This window comes from Coptis chinensis, chromosome 4 (genome assembly GCF_015680905.1).
Source record: "Coptis chinensis isolate HL-2020 chromosome 4, ASM1568090v1, whole genome shotgun sequence".
Lineage (NCBI taxonomy): Eukaryota > Viridiplantae > Streptophyta > Magnoliopsida > Ranunculales > Ranunculaceae > Coptis > Coptis chinensis.
In genome coordinates this window covers 30,077,677-30,096,893 of record NC_141459.1, presented here as the reverse complement: position 1 = coordinate 30,096,893, position 19,217 = coordinate 30,077,677, and the positions used below count along the sequence as shown (strand labels likewise).

The window sequence follows — 19,217 nt, the reverse complement described above, 5'->3', positions numbered from 1 at the left end:
ATTTAGCCAAATTAATGTGGTTGATTGCAATTTGACGGAGCTGGATACAAGTATGGACGAGTGTTATCGGAATGTAGGCAAGATAACTTATCAAATCCAATCCATTTACTTAGGAATATCTCCTTGTCTTCTGAGTAATCAGGATTCTCCTCCACCATCCGGTAGACATGCGCATACTGAGTTAACGGAAGGTGGTGGCTCAAACTCAAATGATGAAATTTCGTTGGATCGACCATAATGGGAAAGGAATCATTTTGGGGATGCACTTTCCATTAACGGGATAAAGATACCACTATTGCTTCGTTGAAGAACTTCGAGAATCCGGGCCGGTGGTGCCGATATTAAGGTGCTTCCATATTCTCTTTAGTTTTAGATTGTCCAGTTATTTTTTCCAAGCTTATTTATGCAGTTTTTGTGGTTATTAGATGATGGTAAAAGTTACATTACCGTGTGTACCATTCGGGGATTAGAAGTCGTTCTTGACAAAGCTATGCATCTTGAGGATGGAAAAAAGATACCACGGTATGCAAGAGGTGCTATTGCCTAAGTTTGTTACGGTCTATTACTTTATTTTTTTCATGGGTGGGCTCTCCTTATTGAGGTGTTTCTAAAAAGCAAGTCTTTTTACTTTTCGGAGGAATTGACTTTGGATAGCATGAGTATTGGGCAACGTGATGCTTTACTACTATTTCGCACCCTTTGCAAGGTTGGCTTTCACAAATCATCCTGTTCTGTACACCTGAAGGGTGTATTTTTAAAATTTCTTACTACTTGACTCATCATTTTCATTATTCTATGCTCATTATTTTGGTTTTTCTATGGCATTCAAAGCCTTCAGTGTGGAATAACAAGTACTCTACAATTCACAGATGGGCATGAAGGAAGAGAATGATGAAGTTACGACCAAGACTAGGCTTTTATCTCTTGAGCTTTTACAGGTTAGTCCTATGGCCTTCTATGGCCTTCACTATTATCATGTGCATATCATTGCCTCTTTGGTTGATTTTTTATGTGGGAAGCTTCGATTCCTCTTCTAACAGGAGGGTGAATTTTCTTAAGAATTTTTTTCACCATTACGTTGTGCTTTAGACCTTATTCGGGAGAAAGGATGTGAAAAAAAATACTATATTCACCACTCATTTGTTGGCCAAACAATTATCACATAATCATTTTGCAAAGAACAAAAAATCAAGTGTCTTCTGTTGTTTGATGTTGTGAGTGAAGTTGCTTCTTCTTTGTGGTATGTATCATTAAAAGAATGCATTGAAAGCAGCAGAGTTTCAAAGATCAAGGATATAAGCTTTATAGATTTTGCTTTAGGATCTGCACAAGGCCTAGGATCTTGAAGCATATGTCCTATGGATTTAGCTACCACACTGGTTCTCTTTCTTGTGGAAGTGTTTGGTTCTTTATGAATGCATGATAAGGTTGGTATATGATTAAAATATATATTTTTTTGCAGAGTTTATTGGAAGGGTTAGTCATTCTTTACACGAAGAATTTTCATTTCATTGACTTCAAGAAAAGCGTATCTTTCTTATGCCTTGTTACATTAAATGCGTTTCTCAATCCTCAGTTATATTCCAGGTAACCTTCATGTTTCAGTTTTGCCTTCTTTCTATTTTCTATGCTTGATGCTTTGCGATTTATTCCAATGGTACTAATTAGATTTTTCACAATATGCAACTGGAATCTTCATTGTGCTTCTGCTACGTTTTAGGGAAAGCCTTAAAGTAAGTATGCATTGTTTCAGGAGCTCTTGTGGGTCTACTGAGACCTGGTACGATGAGCGTGTTTGGGACACTTCTTGTCATATGGGGCCTTGTCAAGGAAGGGCTTCTTGGGAAACCTGTGAATCTGAGATCCCCGCAAAAGCATGTTGATTGTGCTAGTATGTGCTTTCATTTGTATAAAGTATGATGTCAATAAAATTGTTAAAAAGTAGTCCGCTCGACCTTTGGTGAAACCCCCGCAAAGATTCTTGTGGGTTTGATTGAAATAATAGAATTTTTTGTATGACCTGCAGGTGTGACGAAATTGTATGAATTGTATGGTGCCGGAATCAATTTTTTTATCCAATTCAATACATTCGCCACGGCCATAAACTGTGGCTAAACATTAGATACTGATCCAATAAAGACATTTGCCACGCCTAGACCTGTGGCTAAATTATAGATCCATTCCACAAAATGCGAGGGCACGGGTCGTGTGAGCATTAGCCACGGTTTTAGTGCTGTGGCAAGCAGAAAAATTCACCACGGCCCATGTAGCGGTTTATAACTGTGGCATAAAATGAAGCTTTACCCACGGTCTTTAGCCGTGGCCAAAGATTAGCCACAGGCGCATTGGCAACGGTCGTGCAACGGCTTATAACCGTGGCAAAAGGTCTTTAGCCACGGCCAATGACCGTGGCAAATGCTCAGTATTCTTGTAGTGTTTGCCTACGTGTTAAGCATGATAGAAATCTTGTGAGTATGAATTATATTGAATGCTAATGTTTTTCTTGAGAGTATGTTAATCAATACACTTACGAGGATTTAATAAGGAAATGGTAAGTGGTATTAAGCAGCTAAAGGTATGTGTTAACCTCATCTTTTGTTTCAATTTCATTTTAAGTGGATTATTATATATTGACTACGTATCCAACGCTGAGCATTGGAGTATCTTCACAGGTGCTCCCATAAGACAAGAAAAGGCGTACGGGTAAATTAAGAACAATTTAACGTGAAGCGCACTCGGATTGGCTAAGGTGGTTCTTTTAGCTCTTTCTTGTTTATAAATTTATTCATTTAAGTTGTTTTGTAATAATTTAGTATTTCTTTATTGTCTTTAATAATGAATCCATATTAGGATGCATCCATTAGTTAGAAAGTATGACATGGATTAGCGTCAATTGGGAAAGACCGATCTGGGGTATGAGATTTGTTTCGGGCACCGCAGCTACTTGATTTAACTGGCATTTGTCGAGATGGTTAAGTAGCGGTGCCATTTAATCAATATCTTTAGTAGTTAGGTTTATGGTTGAGGTTTTAATATAATAAATGGAAGTGTATTATTTAATTTTCAGGTTAGGATAGGTTGTAGATTTATGAAAGGTTAGAAATACAGAGGAGACTCTACAGAATTTTTATTTTATTTTATTTTTTTTTAGAACGCGATGTTCAGAGGGGGTTTTATATTTTAGTTATAGTTTGGACTCGTGTGAATTAAACCCGCTCACGTCTTGGTTTATTAGATTGTTGAATATTCAGATTGAGCTCTTTTACCTGAATATTCAATTGTCTGAAAAACCGGTGCGCTACAGTTTGTAACAAACCTTGCTCACTTAGGACTAATAACTTTGGCTGATTTATATTGTTTAGGAATACGTTTGTATTTTAATTTCTTTTGTCGGCAGCTTTGTTGGTTGTTCGTGAACATTTGGATGTGGACAAAATGGTTATGGTAAATTATTGTTTACTTCTATTTTGGTGACCTATTTACTTTATTTTGTTTAAACTAATGTTGCATTGGGTTGGTATGTTTTTCAGGTGGCTCAAGTTCAACTCACTGGAGCATACTCTTTCAGTTGTCAGGTGTTGGATAACCTACATCATAAAGATTAGTTTATATATACATGTCCTAGTGTTGCTCATAATTCTTACCCAATCAAAGACCATGACTTTGCTAGAAGCTTATAACTACTTCAGTCGCTTAAGTATTTAACTCATAGCTGATTGGTCATTGGTAGTGTGTTAGTTCCCTGATTTATGGTGGTATTTCTAGTTCAGTTTTTTTTGTACCAAGGAGATATTCATTTTCTTTGTGTTTTCATTTTTCAGCACTTCCACAATTTACAAGTGTCTTTACAAGTAAGTTCCCCATCATATTTGACAAGTGTTGTTTTTTTTATTACTTGTCTTCCTTTCTCTTGCATATATATTTGAGAAATTTCATAAAAAAACATTCTATATGGCCATTATGTACTGAAGGTGAGGTTTGTACTGGGCATGGTTACTTAGAGCTCCTTAAGATTGATAAGCGACTACACCTTAGTTGTTTCGTTCTTACTTTTCAGTTAGATATATGCTTGGAGAACACTACTTAGAGTTTTGAACTCTCTAAATTAATGTAAAAGCAATCAAGATTCCTTACTCACGATCTTCGTTTAGTAGAGTTTGAATAAAGATTGAACTAACCTAAAGCTTAGAACAACTAAAAATTAGATTTACAATAAAGGGAACTAAGGAGTAAGGATATAATTATAAATGTTAGATTTTTCCTTCCTATACAAACATTAATAAAAACATTAAAATGAAAACATGCACTTAATACGAAATGGAAATTTGAAAGAGAAGTTGGAGAGTTAATCCTCCTCATGTGAAACTATCATTAGTGTTGATTTGAAATAGGTTTTGATTCTTCCTAAACTCATAGACAAGTCCCTAACGGAAAAATAGATTTGATCCCTAGCATGCATGGCTCACTAAAGAGCTCATACATGCTAGCAAGTGAAACCAAACAATGACTTATCTCTAAGCTCATTGCTTGATTTCTAACTAAACTCTACACCAACTACCATTTTGGGGTAGGATGTAGAGTTAGTTGTTCTTCCTAAACCTACCAAACCAACAATTGGTTTACCCTCACATGAGTTAGACTAACTCCCCAAAAGGGAAGTTAGCTCATGATCCTTGGGACAAAGACTTATGAACTAATAAAACACAAAAAAAAGAGAGAGAGAGAAGAAAAATCCACAACCAAACTCACTTCTATTTTTTCTTAGAAGAACAAGTGTTCCTCCATTAAAACTATTACAAGCTTTTTTAATAAAAAACCAAAACTAACTTCTCATTTTCACTAAGGAACTAAAATAATGTCATGTGAGGAAAATAAGTCAAGGGAGTAATTGGAGTGTCCCCACATTTGTCTAATTTCTTCTCCATTTGAGAGAAATCTCATTTCCTCCCGTGAATTATCAAACCACATTGATTCATTTTTTATCTACCACATTAAAACAAAGTGACACCTTGCCTTTTTTTTCACTATTAACACCTAATCTAATTTATTACATGCAAGGTGTCAACTTTGCACCAATAATTTGTTATCTTTGTCTTGACATGCTCCATGATTGATGACTCATCAATCTTGTGGCCCCGCATAGTGGGTCCATGTGCGATCGAGTGGCGATCCGGTATTTTTGGGCAGTTTTACAACTTCCCCTATCGTAGAGTTCATCATACGATTATGCGAGCAGCTCTCTTGTCGCATTCGAGTCTGGTTCGAGAGGTAGGAGCTTTGGAAGTTTGATGCTTCTCGTGGATTTGGGAGAATTCATATATCGCCGTTCCTCGTGCTTTATTGCAGGTTTAACCAATATTTCCATGTTTCTTGCAAAACACGCAAAAGTATGAAAACATATTTATTTCATGATTATTAAACACATAATGAACCAAATTTATATGTCTCAATGGGGTTTCATAATACACTTTTGGGTGCTTATCACACTACCCCCAAACAACACTTTGCTTGTCCTCAAGCAAAGAAGAGACACTAAAATAGATAAGTGGCCAAAATGTGTAGTCCTAAACTAATTCTCGTTTAGCGAGTCGCGATTGCATTGACCATATGCAACAAGGCCTTAAACCACTAGGAATTCCCTAGTGGACGAGTTATAACCTCGTGAGAGTTTTCGAGAAAAGATACTCACAAACTTCATTTATACTTCTGGCGACTTCGGTGTGAAACTTGTTTCCTAAATTAATCTCGGATATCCATACATCTCCTTAGCAGGGAGCGAGGATTTATTTCTTTGAAACTCAAGTTAATATGTATTCAATAATTAAAACATCTACATATGATTATTCATGCGTGAACTTTTCATTGAAATATACTAGCGAGGGTTGTTTACGGATCCTTGGAGAGCATACCTAAATGGGGTTCTCCGCAGGTATGTGTTGAAACACATATTCACTCAAAAATTTTTCCACTCGAGGTTTTGTTAACTCCGATTAATGCGGTGGGCACGTTTTCCTTATCTCAATGCAAGTCGGAGGGCCGATGTCGATCAATCCGTCTACTACTTATTATCACACCACCCTACTCCTAATTGAGCTAGAGGTCTTTATTAGGTATTGTGGGGCTTAGGTGATAGTGTACAAGAAAATGGAAATGGATAATCAAAATTCTCAGTATGAGAGAATAGGGTCTTCATATATTTACACTAGAGAAATCCTTGTTTCCTTTCCTTCTTCTAAGCGAGTTTTTCCAACCTTGTTCTTAAGCCTCACGGATACTAAGGATTTTTTTTTTTTTTTTTTTTTTTATATATATAAGGCTTAAGAACATGATTCTATTTTCCTTTCTTGAAGCAAGGCCGACTTATATTTAGGACAAGTCTTTCTCTTTATTCTTCCACATTTCATCCTATTTCTCATACTCATCACTTAGGTAGGTTCTTTTATTTGGTTTAATAGATGGGTAAGGAATTTTTGTGGTGAAAGTGAAAGGTTTGATGAAAGGTTGATTGGAGTGACTAGCGGTAATATTTGTAACAGGTAAGAATTTTTAGCTATGTCGATCCAAAGAAGGCCTAAATTCGCCTAGGGTTGGTGGTGATCAAGTAAGTAGATCGTAATTTCCTCTAATCGGAAAAACTACTCCTCTGTGTCATCACACACAAATCACTCATATCAAGGCTTTTGGTTAGATTCTCACGGGATTTATAGTTTAAGTAACTAACCGTTGGTTCGAAACTTCTTGCTATGTACAATCAATGATACTCGGTACATGAATATTCATGAAAAGATGTATAAACTATTGCATCACGTATTATCTAAAGTTTCTTAAAACAAATCCTAATTAGGATACTAATGTGAGATTTCTAGACAATTTTCATCATTGAAAAGGAAACAAGACTTTGTCACTAAGTACAATTATTAATATGAAAATAAAAACTATATATAGGCTACAAGATGCCTAATTTTTGCTATAGGTTTAAAGCACCCCAAACGAGAATGATGCTTAGTCCTCGAAGGATCAATAATTAAAGAGAAAGAACACGACGAGAACCGTGAGCAAAATTAGGGCTAGATTCTTTGGAGCAGAGAGGTTGGAGATCATAATATATTATTGAGAAAGAACAAGAAAATGTTCAATAGCACACTAAACATAGCACATACACGATATAATAAACCATAGCGCATCTGAAACATGAAAAACAATAGCACACCAAAACAAAAGGTTTAGCTAGATATATGTACAATGGCAAACTCAAGTTTACCATCGGAGGGCGTGAAGGTCTGGCGTCCTCTTTAAGGAAATGCATTTCCTTAGCATCGCGCCAATAGATAATAGTCGCCAAATTTCTGCCCATTCTTTGTCTCGGATTCCCTCAAATTGGTCTTCATCTTTTAGTCCTTTGGGTAACATCGAACATGCCTCGGTATCGGCGGGGCGCTTCCATTAATGAAACCTTAATGGCGAATGATTACGTTACGTTTTTGGGCACATGGAATCCACCTTGACCCGATCATGAAAAGTAGCTGCAAGCGTGGGAAATGTGTCTTCATGATTCGACAAGCGGTGGTTGGTAAAAGTATATACTTATCTGAAAAAGTCGCGAGCTCGTTTGTTTTGGAGACAACACAACCTAAAATGTTAAATAAAGCATGACGAGCACGAGCTAGTAGTGCTGAATACAATAAAAAGCGACCTCATTGGCGGTAGAAAAATGCCAATCTCCCATAATGTTCGAGGAGTACAAATAACATTGCAGTCCCATGTTCATGGTCATGCTTGCTAATGGAATGGTGATGTTGCGCCATGGTACATGGCCATCTCCTTCTCGTTTGATCTCAAGACCATCACCATAAGATTAAATGAAATGCTTGCCCGAAAAGAGCGGTAAAATTATGATAGATGTAATGCCAAGATCGGCGAGGTTAAGTGATATGGAAGGTCAAAGTTAGAGCAAGTTGTTGTTTGAAAAAAGATATGAGGTGTGTCACCAACTTCGGATTGTGAATCCGTCTAAGTAGAAACCATGTGCATGGTTGAATCTTTGGTGTGTCATCCATATTAGCATAAAAGTATGCAGCCAAACTAGGAGAATAAGTTTGGTCGGGTTGAAGAATTAGGGAAGACCACCCAATGTTTGTGATGTAATCATGGAAGAGATGGCCATAGGCATTGGAATCCATCATAGATTGAAAGGATTGCTTTCGGGAATGAGTTTGGGAGGGACCATGGATGATGAAGATGCAATGTTTGATGAAGATGCCATGGTGGATGAAGTAAAAGAAATGGGTAGCGATATCGGCAATTTGGATGGAAAAATGAGTATGTAAGAAAATAGACCCTCTGTAGCACATGTTAAAATTATATTAGTCACAATGGAAATGATGACAATCTACTAAGCATTTCATACAAAATAAAACAAAAGATAAGATAAAATACATAGATACGACGGAAAAAGCGTAATAACATATATGATTATATACTTATTGACTTAGTAATATCATGGATTCGATATTGATCTAGGAGATGCATATTTTTGCATTTGTTTAGGTCATCTATTTGTTGGCGAGTGCATCTGAATGTCCCCCCTTGGGAGAGAGTCTGAGTTTGATTTTCCATTAGGAGAGCATGATTTTGCAAGAATTGAGAATGATTTTCCAAGATCTCCTTCTGTTCAACATCATGCGTTGCTTGGCGATCTTGGAAATCTGAAGAGTTGTGATGATGATATTACGACGGCGTGTAGTTCCCTCAAACCACGATGAAGAAGTTTAATGCCTTCCATGGGATTAATAATATTGACATGGCATTTTTTTCATCAAATAAATGGTCGAATTTGAGCTTGAGGTGTTACGCTCATCTATCGAGTATCGGGGGTCCAAAACCAGCGGAGTAGTCTGTTTGAAGTACCTTTATATATGCTCTTTGAAGGGGTGTCTCACGGAGATATTATTGGATAACCCCAACGCATCATAATCTGCGTAACCAAAGTGGGTAGAGCTGGCGACCTTCTTGTTTTCTTGGTGATTACGTTCGAGGTGTTGGATCGGACAAAAATCATCTCTTTGAGTTTGCAAAATCAAAGTAGGTGAAGTTGAGGCTTTGTGACTTCAGTTTGGTGTGATGTACCTACCACATTATGTCCCAACCCGGTGGAGCACAACCGTTGATTCTGTTTCAAAAAGCGTTGAAGAACCATGTGATGTGTATGTTCGGCGTCGCCATGAGATCTGGTAGCTTCATGATAAAGTTTTTTGCGGAATCGAATGATGACTCTTGAACAAAGGGACTCTGGGTTTTATTGGGATTTGAAGTATGTGGGAGATCATTTCCTTATTCAATTCAATCGTTGTCCATAGGCATTGAAGTAGAATTTTCCATCTTCATAACCGCTAAATTGGTAGAACATCAAAACCAATTCTCGGGAATAACTAGCTGCTGAATGATATAGAAGAGGCGTCCATCCTCGGCGTATGATTTGGTGTCAAAATAAGGAGAAAACCGGCCTTCTTGAAGTTTTTAGGTAGTCTTTCTCTGCCGTTATTTTTCTTGGTTGAGCCATTCTTTGAGGAAGGATAGTGAAAATTGTATGAATAAGAATGGCTAAAAAAAGAGATTTATAGGCAATCTATGAGGCTATACCAATCTGGAGTCAAGTGTATTTAATGACCCATGTGATTATGAGCGGCATCATAGGGGATCCACAGTGAAGTCTTTGTCATGTCGGATATCCAAATACAATTAATGAGATGGTTTAATGTTTAGAAAATACGGAGGAAAGTTTCACGGGGTAGTTAAACTTACGTAATTTCAGAAATGATGATCATAACTTCGGTAATAGAATATGGATAGAATAATCAAAAGCTGCATGTGTGACAAGTGTTATGTGTACCTTGTAGCGTCTTGCGATTTTCTCTGAACACTATGTGTATCCATTAATTATTTGGTGAGTTTTGGATGGCCTTTCTTTGTTATGGTTTGTTTATTTATTTACTTATTATTATTTTTTTTTTTTTTTTTTTTTTTTTTTTTTTTTATTTTTTTATTTTTATTTTTATTTTTTTTTTTTTTATTTTATTTTTTTTATATTATATATATATATATATATATATATATATATATATATATATAGAAAAAGACAACTAATATACACAACTAATTAATCTGGAACTTCTCCATTTAATCGTAACCCATTTACAAATGTGTGAGAATTATTTAACACACCATACTAATATACAAAATGAAAAACAGAAAAAGGGAGGGTTACATAGATCTAGATGTTACGGATCAAGTTATGCATGAGTGACAAGAGAATAATGATAAACAACTGTTATCACGATTAATGTGATAGCCCATTAGCGTTGCTCCTTTTCCCATCGCTCTAGTTTATTCATTATTGTCAAGAAATTGAAAATTTGTGAAGAAGAAGTTGTGAAGATTGAGAGAAGGGAATGAGTGAAAGAGGAAAGGAGAGTTGTATTTATAACTTGGTTTCGACCGTTGGGCATGTGACCGTTTGGATCGATCCGTTGGGTTCGACCGTTGGGCTTTGAGAGTAGGCCCAATGAATCAAGGAGCAAAACTCATATTTTTGAAAGTACTATATTAAGCATAACATAAATAATTTCTCATTTAAACCGATGCGGAGATACAAAATTATGAGAAATCAACCGATATATAATAATTTAGCACTAAAAATAAAAATGCAATGCATTAGGGAAATAAATGACATAGTCATTTCTAAACCAAAAAAAATAAACGACTCTTGGGAATCCTCGGGTTAGCGAGAAGATGAACCGGTTTTCGTCTTGACCCACGACGAACTTAATTTGGTTTTTTGGCGGGAATGTGGCCTATATATAGTAACAAGCCCGATCTTGGAATTCTCTTTGATTAGCCATCATCATTCTCTGGAATTGGCCTTGGCGATTTCTCATTTCTTCTTTGGAATTCATGCGGGAAGTAATCATCTCTTCTGGCGAAGAAACATCCTGCGCATACTAGAATTCATGTTCCTCAAGGCATCCATAGGAGTATTGATTCGGTAGCGCATGGTATCTTTCAAAAAGCGATGCGGTGGTGAAGGAGGAGGAGGATGCGTTATCATGCTCAATGTCATCTCTAGCTCTTTTGGGTCCCCGATGGTCTAAAAAACACAAGTCTCAAAAATTCCAAAATTCTCGAAAGACCTTGTTTCAATGAAAGGAGTAGTGATTTGGAACCCTAAGTTAAGCATATAATTTGAGTAACAAGTAACAACAAGAGCTGACCTATTTTTGCGCGGTCGTAAGAATATGGCCAGGAAGTGGACCATACAGAAAGTGTGCTTCCTCTCTGTAGGATCCACGGCAGGTGCAAGAAAGTCTTGTTCACGTCGGGCGTCTTTGAAGTTCAATGGCGTTGTCGCCAACCATTAGTGGCGGCTAATTGGTTACGTCGGCGAATCTTTGGTACCGCCTTGATTCGAGCGAGTGTTGTACTCCCCCTCGAAGCGTGTCAAACATCAAATCCCCGTGGTCGGATACTCGACAATAACAGGTCGGGGCTATCGAGTTAATCGGAATCTGGCGGTATTGAAATCAACTCGGCGTGAGTTCGCGTTCCATCCCATCCGCCGTAATCAAAATTCGTCACCCGGAAACCTCCATTATTATAAAATTTCAACACCAATTCTTGAATATTGAGCTGGGATTGATGCAATAGATATCCCCTCTCTACTTTCAATTTCCTCATCAAAAATGGGTGAAACATCCGGAATTATAGAGATTTGTGAAATTTTCTCGATTTGTAATTTCGTCTTCGTGCTGCCATAGCGGTATAATTTAAATTTTGATGGTGCAAATAGCAAGAGGAGGTGGAGGAGGTGGTCTTTGGAGGAAGGGGTTGAGGTTGGTGGAGTTTGGCCAGCGTCTTGTGTGGTCGAATTCAATTCAATTTGGTATGCAGCCTTGAGTGGATGGTGAGGGGACCAAGATCCGTTTTTGTGGAAGAAGAAGTGAGGGGGTGGGCGTGGGTGCTTGTAGCGTGGGCTTTGTACCGGATCTTGGGTTTTGGGTCGGGTCAAAATTTTGGCCCAAGTACAAATGAATTACAGAAATTCCTCTTATGTCGAAAAGTTCGAAATTTCAAGCGTGTAAATTGATTCGTTTCAACTCGAATTTAGCGGATGAGATATCGAAGCGATCGGTATTAAAAATGCCATCCACTAGAATATGAAAAATCACATTCAAACATTTTTTTTTTTTTTTTTTTTTTTTTTTTTAACAATCTTTGGTTTTATTTATTTATCCTTTATATACAAATGTACAAGTCGAGAAAAGAGCGTGTCAACAACACCGGAAATCCAAATAAAACAACACATCACAAACACTTAACTTTCGGGCAACTTTCATGTCGGCTGCGGGTGAACCCAATCACCCGGTGTGGCTTATCCTTTATGTTTTGGGGGCCTAGGGTTTAGGGCGGTACCATCCTTGACCAATGTGCAATGGTCTAATAATAATATTACCCTTAGTACATATGGTATAGCCTCAAACCGCCCGAAAGCAGATCACATAGAAAAACTGAGCGGGGTTGGCACGGGGAATCCATTGCCCGTCTGAACTAGGAAATGTCCGATGGTGCATATCCGCGACTCTCTTTGGGCACCATCTTTGGTGCTAATAAAACAAAAGCGTGTATATACATGTTGAGTCTTTTAACGTCGGATCCTCAAGGCGAAATGTGAGTCTTTTAACGTCGGATCCTCAAAGGCGAATGTGAGTCTTTTAACGTCGGATCCTCAAGGCGAATGTGAGCGCCGGATTTCAAGGCGAATGTGAGTCTTTTAAAGATCCTCAAAGGCGAAACTGTGGGAGAAGCGGGACGGACGACGGCGAAGTTTATCTGTTGAGCTGGTGTCGGACAATAATATACCTTATACGGCTCATCTCGGATAAAAGATCAAGACACAGACGAGAAAGGAGTTTGGCGGTTCATACACCACCCCATCCTTTTAAAAACTCGTGGCTTTTCGAGCAAAAAGTACTACGACCATTACCAATTCGAGATGGGTGAGATTTGGACCAAATGATGAGTTGGAGTTAGCGAGGAAGAGAATAGAAAAGGGAGGAGAAAGAAGGAGTTGAAATTTTTGGTACCCATTGTTTTCACGGAGGCGCGTTTGCTTTCGATTATCGAAGACATTTATACTTTCGATTCTGAAGTAGTTTTTTCGTGGACTAAGGTTCGGCTTGCAACCACACACACACTCTAAGGAATTTTAGAAAGAAAATAGAAGAGGGCCGGCTACCCTAATGGCATACTTTTCTGTTTAAATACATGGAAAGAAGTACACCAGTGAATCTATTAGTGCGTGTAGATTTGGATCATTGAGAAGAGTCTCTTCGACATCACGGAAGCGCAACTCATGATAATGTTTAAAGTGGCCATTTACTTGGAATTCGCTACCATCATTTTCGTTTTTCTGAGAGATAGCCCCATAAGGGGGTGGCCGGTGAGAGCGATGAAAGGACGGACCATCGAGTTTTTAATTTTCACGGAAAAATGTGTAATCTTGAGTTGTACATCAAAACTTTTGACCGACTTTGAACTCTTTTCGCAATATGTGCTTGTCATGCACTCTTTTCATGTTGGCTTTATAGGATTTGAGAGATCATAGGCATCACTCGAATTTCCTCAAGCTCATTTAAGCTGCAATTTTCTTTTTAAGCTGCCATGTTAGTGTTATAATTGAGGCTTTTGATGGCCCATAGAGCCGCGGTGCTCAAGTTCAACGGCGGATGACAAGGTTTTCAAAAGCGAGGCGATCACGGAGACATCCCTATAGGTGTCTTAAAAGGCATTACTGTATGCCCACAAGGCATCGGATAATCGTAGAACCGATCTTTCCTAGATGGATTGACAGTTTTTTCCAAAATGGATTTTATTTCTCGATTAGAGACTTCTACTTGACCAACTGGTTTGAGGATGATCTGGAGTTGCCACTTTGTGCGTGACTCCATATTTCTTTACTAATGATTCAAAATTTTATTGCAGAAATGTTTTCCCCGTCACTAATTATAGCTTTTGGAACACCAAATCGAGAGAAAATATTTTCTTTTACAAACAAAAGCGACCGTTTTATGATCGTTAGCACGACATGCCAATGCCTCAATCCATTTTGACACATAGTCAACTGCTACAAGTATGTATAGGAAGCCATGAGAATTTGGAAATGGACCCATGAAGTCGATGCCCCATACATCAAAGATTTCCACAATTAGAATGGGATTTAAGGGCATCATATTACGTTGAGTAATGCGACCCTAATTGGCGGCGGCGATTGCATGCTTTGCAATGCTCATGTGCATCTCTAAGCGGTGTTGGCCAATAAAAACCACATTGTAGAACCTTGGCTGCAGTTTTCTTACCACTAAAATGACCACCACAAGATTGTTCATGGCGGAAGGATAACACATCGTTGTGTTCCCGGTCGGGGAATCTGTGGGCGGCGGATTAGTTGGTTTGAACAATACTTGAAGAGGTAGGGATCATCGAAATAGAATTTCCACGAGTGGATAAAAACTTTTCCGGTCATTCTGAGACCAAGATAAAGGAACTTCCTCGGTAACTAAGTAATTTACTATGTCGGCGTACCAAAGGGGCGAAAAAATAGAGTACAAGTGTTCATCACGGAAAGGAATCGCGAGATAGGTTCGATATCGGTATCAACATCAGCGACAAGTCTTGATAAAATGGTGCGCAACCACATTTTAGCTACCTTTTTATCTCTAATTTCGAGAGTAAACTCTTGCAAAAGGAGAATCCATCGGATCAACCTTTGTTTTGCATCTTTTTAAGCTAATAGATAGCGAAGTGCGCATGGTCGATGTAGACAATAGTTGGAGAACCCACTAGGTAAGGGCCGAAACTTATCTAACATATCTGGCGAGAAACTCTTTTCGGTGGTGGTATAGTTTCGTTGAGCTTCATTAAAGGGTTTTACTCGCATAGTAAATGACAACCGGCTTATCTTTCGGCGTTGCCCTAAAGTACAGCTCAATAGCATAGTCGCTCGCGTCACACATTAATTCAAAAGGTTTAGACCAATCGGTGGTTGAATTATGGGGGCGGTAGTTAATCGCGGTTTTAATACCTCAAAGGCTTGTTTTGAAACTGAAATAAAAAAGCGGCATCTTTAAGCGGGGAGATTGGTTAAAGGTCTAGCAACCTTTGAGAAATCTTGAATAAATCTCTATAGAAACCTGCGTGTCCTAAGAATCTTGTGAATGTCTCGAACTATTTTTGGTATAGGAAGTGAAGCAATTTTTTCTATCTTAGCTTTGTCGACTTGATTCCGTCCTTTGAAGCGATATGTCCTAAAACTATTCCTTTAGTAACCATGAAATGACATTTTTCCCAATTAAGAACAAGGTTTTTCTCTTCTGGCGTGTAAATACCTTTTCAAGATTTGATAAACGACTATCGAAAGAATCTCCATAAATTGAGAAGTCGTCCATGAATACCTCCATAAACCGTTCAACCATATCACTGAAAATATGAAGCATGCGGCGTTGGAAAGTACGGTGCATTGCAAAGGCCAAAAGGCATTCGTCTATATGCAAATGTACCAAATGGACAATTGAGCGTTGTCTTTTCTTGATCGGCCGGGGTCTATGACTATCTGAAAATAACGGAATAACCATCAAGAAAAGCGATAATAGGCATGACCGGCTAAGCGTTCGAGCATCGATCGATGAATGGAAGTGGAAAGTGATCTTTACAGTGGCGGCATTAAGTTTCGCGATAGTCGATGCATATTAAGCCATTTCTTGGGATCTGGCGGAAATGCATTCATCTTTATCATTTCGCACAAGCTGTAATGCGATTTCTTTGGAACTTCGTTAATGCAGGACTCACCCAAACACTATCGAGGAGATAGGGTAAATAATACCGCATCTAGTAATTTTAACACTTCCTCTCGGACCACATCTTTCATGGTAGGGTTTAAGCGCTGTGGTTCCGCGGCGTCTTTGCATTTTCTTCGGTGTATGCGATGGGTGCACACATTAGGTTCAATGCCTTTAATGTCATCGAGGGACCATCAATAGCGAGCGATGTTGTTGAATGACATTAATTAAGCGAGCTTCACGATCGTCGGTTAATTGTGAAGAAATAATAAGCGGGTGGCGACCATCGGCATCAAAAGGCATGCGTATTTTAATTCGAAGGAAGTGGTTTTAATTCGGGGGGGGAGTGGGTATTAAAGATTCTTGAGGAAGGTCATCATCCATGTAGTAAACAGATTGATGATCATCAAGTTACTTGACATCAACTGTTGTAGGGTCAAATAATGGTGCCGACTCTAATAACTCATTTACTTCTTGTGTATAATCATCGTCCTCAAACTTCGAATTAAGCTAAAGGAAAGAAATTGGTACACTTCATCTTGAGGAAAAGAGTTTGTAAAATACTCTTGCGGAATCTTCATCAACCCCATTAACCTCACCATCAATGTCGGGGCTCTCGGAAGTTGTTTCATCAACTTGAACACATTCACCTCGACCGAAAGATTTCGAAGGACATGGTCATGGAACCATCTCGACGGTTAATAAGAGCATTAGCGATTGGCGAGGAGCGGGCGTCCTAAGATGATTGGAATGGAATCACATGCAACTTCGTATCCAAAATAACAAAGTCTACGGGATAGAAGAAATCTTGGACTTTTACAAGGGCGTTTTCCACAATTCCTTTTGGATACTTTATGGAGCGATCGCTAATTGTAGAGTCATGGTGGTAGGTTTAAGTTCATGAAGACCTAGTTGTTTAAATAAATAATATGAAAGTAAGTTCACACTAGCTCCTAGGTCTAGTAGGCGATGGCCGTGTATTTGTCACCTAAGGTGCATGGAACCGTTGGTCTACCCGGGGTCCTTGTATTTTACTATACCATTGTGTTCGGTAATGGAAGCTGTTGATGAGGAAGCGGCTTGTTGAGGAACGTTAGTTCTTCTTTTTGTGGTGCACATATCTTTGAAATTTTGCATGTTTTGGTAATAATTTTAAGGCATCGAGAAAAGGTAAGTTTATTGTTAAATTTTGAAAAGTCTCTCGAATTTGACAAAATTGTCATCGGGTTTATTCTTTGCTAAAGCGTCGAGGAAAGCGGTGCCTTAGGAGGAATTTGGCAAAAGGGTCTACTTGCTTGTTTCCTACATTCGGAGGTGTTGACTCTGTTGAATCACGGGGAATCTTCCGTAGGTTCATTCTTAGAAATAGATTCCTTGGAACCCTCTGTTCTTTTGGTTGATCATCGGCATCACATTATCGATTGTCGACAGTTTTTTCAGATCGTAAAGTAGTGATTGCATGGACCTCACCTTGGGTGGGGGTGCTTGTACCGAGGGCATTGGTGAGTTCAAAGGTTTGTGTTTTTGGTTTAGGGTTTGGAAGCTGCTTGTGCAGGAAACACGCCTTCGACTCTTTTCTTGCCAATTCTTTGAAGTGATTGTTGGATAGGCGTTAAAATTTGAGATTTGTTGGTTCATGTAAGCCGGGGAAAGTCTCATTTGTCCTATCCGTAATGGTTGGCTTGAGGTTGTTACATGCAGGTAGTAGTTCTCGATTATTGCTTAGAAGTTGTTGATTATAGTTGGGATTTGGATTAGCTGGAACAAGGCTGCGGTTGGTCTGATAATTAGCATTAGAATTATTTTGAAATTGACCTTGTTGGTATTGTTGATTATTTCCTTGGCGGTATGGAATAAAATTATTGGTAGGTCGAACAGGTTGATTAGCGAAACCAGGAGGAGCCCCCATTTGTTGGTTATTTTGGCGCCAAGCGAAATTCGGATGTTGTCTCCACGGTGCATTGGGAATGTTGAATGCACATGCCTCCTCCGCTTGTTGAGTAGGGGAAACATATAACAAGGGACAATATGCATCAGGATGATCAGGACTAAGACAAAGGACACAAGGAGCGGTGTCAACGTTCATGACTGGTTTTGGTAGTTGATCGTTTACTTGAACTGCAAGGGCATCTACTTTTTTAGTTAGGGATTCTATCAAATTTTTTATTTCAGGATCGGGTTTTACCTCAAAAATAGATGTGGCTTTTGTAACAGTATCCTTTGATGATCTAGACGGCTCAGTGTTACCCCAGTGTGTACCTTTTTTCGCTTGTTTTTCAAGAAAAGTATAAGCCGGTAGCTCCTTTGTCCATGAAGCAACCTCCGTTCATTATATCAAGAGTTTCTTTTTGATGATCGAGGAGAGACCATTAAAGAATGAGCGAACAAGGACGACTTTTTCTAGTTGGTGGTGAGGACATTCTAACGAAGATCGATAAAAGCGACTCCATGCTTCCGTAAAAAGGATTCATGAGGATTTTGTGGAAGAATTGAATTTTTCGAAGCATTTCGGTTGTTTTCTTACGAGTGTAAAATTGAAGCATAAAAGCTTGAACTAGTTTATTCCATGTGTCTATGGATTGTGATTGTTGTCCTGCTAGCGGATTGATGCTTTTTCCGCTAAAGTGAATGGAAACAATCGAAGCAAGAGTTGTTCCTTAGAGGCTTTGGATGATGAAATGTTGTTGCCACTTGTTGAAGTCACGAAGATGATTATGCGGTTTTTCGTGCTCCAAACCATGATATATTGGTAACAAACTGAAAGGCGTTTGGTGGGATCTGAAAATCACCGACAATGTCCTCAAGTTTGATGCGGGAAGAAGGTCCTTCATGTAATGCGATATAGAAGTCGAGAGGGGCTTCTCTGGCAGTGGAGGATCGTCGGCCATAATGACTGAAGTTGATGGCGACGAAGGATTGTGATGAAGGTAATTAGCAGAAGAAGAACAATTTTTATTTGAGAACTTACGCAATTGCTTATCGTATTTTTTTCGACGATAGGTATGTTCAATTTCTTTAGTGGAACCAAACCTTAATCTCATGCAAGCATAAAATTAGATCTAACTTACAGAAGGAATTATGAGGACTCGAATTTTATTATTATCTTAAGCATTAGGGTTGAACAACATATGCCTAAGCTGCTGCTAACGTAGCAGTGAAGCTAGGAATACGTGTGCATAAACCAACAGCCAGGTCACAAGATAGATATGAGGGAGGATTTCCGTGCAAGCACGGTTCTAATTAAGTAACCTCAATCTTTCAAGTTTCCTAGACACCATTGGAATATGATTAAGATTTATGGAATTAAAATTTATGCAAAGGTGGTATTTT

At 38.5% G+C, this 19,217-nt stretch overlaps 1 long non-coding RNA gene across 1 annotated transcript; it reads left to right on the top strand.

Moving 5' to 3' along the window:
- The first annotated feature begins 647 nt into the window (after window positions 1–647).
- On the top strand, window positions 648–1,480 carry LOC147503132 (uncharacterized). The gene is made up of 3 exons (XR_015220638.1): window positions 648–706; window positions 870–938; window positions 1,463–1,480. It is a non-coding gene; the product is annotated as an uncharacterized LOC147503132 (long non-coding RNA).
- Window positions 1,481–19,217: the final 17,737 nt, after the last annotated feature.